At 46.2% G+C, this 6,195-nt stretch overlaps 1 pseudogene; it reads left to right on the forward strand.

Annotated features, from left to right (window-relative positions):
* The first annotated feature begins 2,279 nt into the window (after nucleotides 1-2,279).
* On the forward strand, nucleotides 2,280-2,790 carry LOC101570728 (annotated as a pseudogene).
* Nucleotides 2,791-6,195: the final 3,405 nt, after the last annotated feature.

Consider the following 6,195-nt stretch of genomic DNA (forward strand, 5'->3'; position numbering starts at 1 on the left):
GACCCCGTCCCCCCGAGGGGTTACGGAGGCCTGGGCCCCGCCAGCTCCGCGTCCGCAGCTGCACCCCCTGGGCTGGGACGCGCCCGCAGCTCCGGGCGCGCTGTGCTGTGGCGCTGCGCTGGGCCTTCTCGGTGGCCGAGCTCAGCGATTCCCACCCACGCCCTGAACACGTGCCCAATTTGGTCCCATTATACAAAAGGGAACCTGCTAAGAAGCCAGAGCCAAACTCGGTTTTCTGGCTCCTCAAGGAGCCTTTTTCCAGCTCTGGTTTAACTTGCTGAACCTGCTTCAGGAGAGCTGCCCTTCTGTCACCCGACCCCTAGACACAGGCTTCCGAAGACCCCAGGCACCCGGAGTGCCAACGCTGGACTCTTTGTAAGGATTCCCGTCCTTTTCAGGGTCAGGATGCCTAGTAAGAGTTTTGGGTGGACCCTGTTTCCAGGACCCTTAAAGTTCTCTTGTGCAGGGAGGTGAGGCCGATGTAAACCAGAAGGGGCTACATACCAAGTCATCCATGCTTTCCTTGGTGCCACCAGGCAGCTTTGCGCCCAACCCGTCAGGGCAGCGGGTGCAGAAACTGCCCTAGGACACAGAGACGAGTGAGAGCCCCGGGGAAAGGCAGAGGCCACAGTCTATACCTCCGCTATCTCCGGATTGGGTACTACCAAAGCATCACTCCAGGCCACTTCTCAGGAAAGCTTTAGCTCCCCTTCCATAGCGTGTAGCTCTGTGAGAAGGATCTGCTTTGCAGCCGCTTTATTTATTTATTTCTTTTTAATGAGTACTAGTTTGCTGTACAAAATGATTACATTCATTGGGGATGGTTGGTACAGATACCTAATACATCGTAATTCTTTTTTTTTTTTTTTTTAAATCCATTTCTCCTCCTCTCCACCTCCATGTATTCATAGTCCTTTTCTCTTTTGTAAAGATTTTACTCCTTTTCTCCTGTTCCCTGTTGTCTATCTTTTATTTTGCTCTTTAATTTATTTATAGTTTTATTTCTCAAAAAAAAATCATGCAATATTTAAGCTTGTTCGACTGATTTCTTTCACTTAAAATTATGGCATTAAAACACACCTACTTTTCCTACAAGTGACTCAAATTTATGCTTCATGGCAGAGGAGTGCTCTATATTGTATAAATGCCACATTTTCTTTGCCCCTTCCTCAGGCTGCCCTCAAGGTTAAGCTATGATGAGTTTTGCTGCTACAAGCAGGTAGGCACTAATCATTGTAATGAGATGTCTTTAACTCTTCTGGAAAGAGTCCTGCAAGGGAATAGCTGTGTTGAATGGAATTTCTAGTTTGAGCCTTTTGAGAAATTGCCACACTGATTTTCATAACATTTACATTCCCACCAACAATGTAGGAGGGTCTCTTTTCCCCTCACCAACATGTTTTACTACTTGATTTCTTGATCATAGTCATTCTTTCTGGAGCGAGTTGGAATCTGTGTTTTAATTTGCACTTCTCTAAGGGACAAGAGATGTTGACTATTTTTCTTGTATTGGCCATTTGGACTTCTTCTGAGACATGCCTGTTCATTGCAGGTGCTTATTTTTTGATTGGATCTTTTTGAGTTCTCTCTATATATTATAGAAATTAATTTTCTGTCCAAGGAATAGCTGGCAAAATTGTTTTCCCATCCTGTCGATTGTCTTTTCATTCTGTTGGTTGTTTCTTTTGCTGCTCAGAAGCTTTTTAATTTGACGCTTGTTGATTCTTGATATTATTGCTTGTGTAATTAGAGTTTGTTCAGAAAATCCTTGGCTCCCCCTGTGTATTCCAGAGTTTTACCTTTCAGAAGATGAAGCATTTCTGTTTTAGCACTTATGTTTTTGATCCACTTTTATTTTAATTTAGTACAGAGTGAGAGATATGAGTCCAGATTCAATCTTCTCCACATAGACAGCTATAGTTTTCCCAGTTTCATTTATTTCATACTATCTTTCAGTGTATATTTTTGGTCCCTTTGTCAAATATCTTTGTGAGGAATACTTTTGATATTTGGATCAAGATTATATTAAATCTGCGTCTCAGTTACTTTTTACTTATGGCTGGGACAAAATACTCAATACCCAGAATTAAGGAAGGAAAGGTTTATTTAGCTCACAGTTAGTGGAGGTTTCAGTCCATACTTGGCTGGCTCCAGGGTAGAAGGCAGCAGCTCATGGTGGCAGAAAACAATGAGGAGCAGAGGAGGAGCAGCAGCTGCAGCGTCGATCAAGCTTCTCTCTTCCTTTCACATGGACTGTGACGATCAGAACTCCTCCAAGAATGGCGGCAGATGCTGCAATGATCCGAGCTCTGGAGTGCTTTGTCAGAAGCGTCTGCACTGCGAGGAAGAGGCTCTGCAGATTTCCATGTGGCTGGGTCAAGGTGATGAAGCTGTTCATTGGAAACCTGCCCCAGGGGGCCACAGAGCAAGAGATCCGCAAGGTGTGGGATGTGACATCATTAAGACCTATGGCTTTGTGCACACAGAAGACAAGGCAGCGGCGGAGGGTGCCATCCGGAACCTGCACCACTGTAAGTCACACGAGGTGAACATCGGTGTGGAAGCCAGCAAGACAAGAGCAGGGCTTCAGCCAAGTTACACGTGGGTAACATCAGCCCTGCCTGTACCAACAAAGAGCTTCGGGCCAAACTTGAGGAATATGGTCTGGTCATCAAAAGTGACATCGTGAAAGATTATGCCTTTGTACACGTGGAGTGGGCAGAAGATGCAGTGGAGGCCAGCAGGGGCCTTGATAACACCGAGTTTCCAGGTGGGATGTGTGTGGGCTGAAATTCCGAGCTGCGGTTGTGCATGAGAATACACCCTTCATCAGTACCCCGTCTCTGGGACGTTTTCGGCTCTGTGCATTCAGTCCCTCAGGAACCGTGGACCTTAATTTACCTTGCTAAGTTCAGACCTCTTTTCTTTTTCTCTCTAGTGCCCATTATCCTGTTCTTGCTGCTGTTTAGTACTTCTGTAGCTTCCCATTCATGTTCTGCTTTCTCAGCAGGCCTCATTGTATGCAGAAGCTGTGGTGGTGGCTGCCCTGTCTCCTGCCTCCAGTGGGTATTGGATCTGGGAACGACCTCAGTGAGAGAGTCACCAGTGCCCTGGGGTTTCTTTTGGCCCAAAGGCTAGACTTAGAGTTGGATCACTTTTGTCTTTCCAGTGAAATAAATGGTTTTTCAACTTAAAAAAAAAAAAAAAAAAAGATCCGAGCGCCTCCAAAGAGGCAATGATCAAGCTCCTCCGAGGAATTGGTGCAGAAGCCTTCCTCAATGCCTTTATATACCCTTTTTGAGCTGAGTCATTCTGGGACAGGCCCTTTTGACCCACGGGGCAGGGCCCCATGGCCTGTGACATCGAACCACTGAGGTGATCCAGCCAAGTTGACACAATGTATTGACCACTACAATCCACCCCTTGTCAAGTTGGCAACTAGACATATTTCTTTAAACCAGCCTCCATATACAGAGATATGCATGTAATTGCCCCTAACATTGTTATAACTATGTTGCATACAAATGAAAACACAGTAATTCCATTACCAAAATCAAAGCAAGTTTTCTTTGCTTGATGCTTATGTTTCAACATTAACACAGATTTAATAATCCTTAAGAACTGGTACTCAATCTATCAATATTATCTAATAACAAAACCATATATAGGGCTGGGATAGTATAGTTATAATCCTCTTCTATAGCTGATCATGGGGTTGTGGTTGGTGTTTAGAACTACCTTCTTCTACTACCCATTCTGCATTCCCTTGGCCTTCAGCAAGTACCTCAGCAGGTCTTGGCTCTTTCCCTGGTGGAGTGACCCATACCTTCATTCCTGAGGGCTCTCGACCATTTGTCACTGTGCCTGCATTAGATTGATGTAGCTTCCCATTCACCTTAGTAACAAGGCATGGCAATACTAAGAGGCGCCTCAAGGGATCTCCTGCACTCCATGCAGCTTCTTCCTCGCCTCCGCTGTGGAGTAGTAATCCAATTTCCCCTGAACAGTCTGGATGAATCACCCCTGAAAACACTGTGATTCATTTTTCAGTTTGTTTCTTCAGAGGCACAAGGAGACCAAAGTGACCAGGAGAAAACCTTAGCTTCCAGTTTAATGGTGTCATTGCTGTGCTTCCTGGTACAAGCCTTCCCCCCTCTGGGACTAGGACTTCTAGTCCAGCAGAACATAAGGTTGTGGAGACTGGAAGCCAAAATTTTGCTAGTGGATCACTAGGGGTAATGGTGAGTGGCACCATTCCTGCTCGACCCCATGATTCCTGAATCCATGAATCCTCTGTATGCGAGGCACAGTGCCATGCAGAGGGTGCTGGCTCAAAGCGTATGCAGCATTCTGAAGTACCTTACCCCAGCCCTGCAAGCTATTGCCACCTAGCTGTTTCTGTAACTGTATCTTTAAAAGGTCATTCCACCTTTCTGTCAATCCAGCTGCTTCTGGATGGTAAGGAACATGGTAAGACCCTGAGAAGACCATAAGCAGCAGATCTTTGCTGCTTGTAACGCTTCTTCACTGAAGTAGAAGGACTATCGGATCTGTTGGATCCTGCGGTCCCAGGGGGAAGAACAGCCTAAACAGCACCCTGGTTATGTTGCAGGGCTTTTTCCTGTTCTGGGCCCCGCTCAAAATTAGCAGCTTTCTGAGTCACTCAGTAAGTGGGTTCGAGTAAGATACCAAAGTGACGAGAATGTTCTTTCCAAAATCCAAATAGGCCTGCTAGATGCAGTGCCCCTTTTTCATCATAGGGGGAGCCAGATGCAACAATTTATCTTTTATCTTAGAAGGTATCTTTTACTACTCCAGTGCTCCACACCACTGGACATCCTAGAAATTTCACTGAGGTAGAAGGACCTTGAATTTTTGTGGGATTTATCTCACATCCTCTGGTTCTGAAATGCTGAACTAATAAATCCAAGGTGGTTGCCACCTCCTGCTCACTAGGCCCAATCATCATAATACCACCAACGTAATGGACCACTGTGATGTCTGGAGAAAGAGAGAGGCAAGCAGGATCCCCCCTGTGAACTAAGTTGTAGCACAGGGCAGGAGAGTTAATATGCCCTTGTGGTAAGACAGTGAAGGTGTATTGCTGGCCTTGCCAACTGAAAGCAAATTATTTCTGATGGTCCTTATGGATAGGCATGGAGACATCATTTGCCAAATCAACAGCTGCATATCAACTACCAGGAGATTTGCTAATCTGCTTATAGATTGGGCATTCAGTAGTGCTTGTAGCCAGATCAGCCTTGGTGAGTGGGAATCCATCCCTGCTACCGTGGCCACGGCATGGGCCCACTGGGCAATAACAGCAGGGGCTGGGAAAGGAGCAAGAAAACCACATCTGGTACCGCAGCTGCAATTGGAGTCACCGCTTGATTCATTTTACTGTAATCTACCATCGTTCTCCAAGACCCATTTGTCTTCTGCACAGGTCAAATGGAGGCGTAAATGGAGCTGTGGTGGGGTGTAGTGGTTGATACATTGCGTCAACGTGGCTCCAGAAGTGCCAGGCCCTGGTGGCCCCACCCTGCAGGGCAGGGATGGCCTCCTTTGGGTCCTGCCCTGGGGTGTGATTGGGCCTGCCCCAGCATGACTCAGCACAAAAAGACTACATCAAGGGGCTGAGGAAAGAGTCAATATCGGGCCCCACTTCCTTGGAGAAGTCCCAGTCTTTGTCACACCTCTTTGCAGCTTGATCTTCGCAGCTGCACCACTTCAGAGGACCTAGATCTTTGCAGTCAGCATAGAAGGAAGAGAGAGGCTTGATAGATGCCACCTCGGCTGCTCCTCCTCTGCTCTGCATTGCTTTCTGCTGCCATGAACTGCTGCCATTTGCCGTGGAGCCAGCGGAGTATGAAAGGAAACCTCCACAAGCTGCGAGCTAAATACAAGTTCATTTCGAGTGTTGGGTATTTATCCCAGCAGTGAGTAAAAAGTAACTAAGACATGGGGACCACCACCCCTGCATCCTTCAGGTCCTTATGAATCACTATTACATGGGCTCATTTCGACAGTATTAATTCTACCTATCCAGGAACAGGGAATATCCATTTTCTGATGTCCTCTTTGATTTCCTTTATCAGAGTATGTGGTTTTTGTCATAGAGATCTTTCCATTTTTGAGCTAGGTTAAGTCCTAGGTGTTTAATTTTTCTTGATGCTATAATAAATGGTATTATTT

This window comes from Octodon degus, unplaced genomic scaffold (genome assembly GCF_000260255.1).
Source record: "Octodon degus isolate 3935 unplaced genomic scaffold, OctDeg1.0 scaffold00010, whole genome shotgun sequence".
Lineage (NCBI taxonomy): Eukaryota > Metazoa > Chordata > Mammalia > Rodentia > Octodontidae > Octodon > Octodon degus.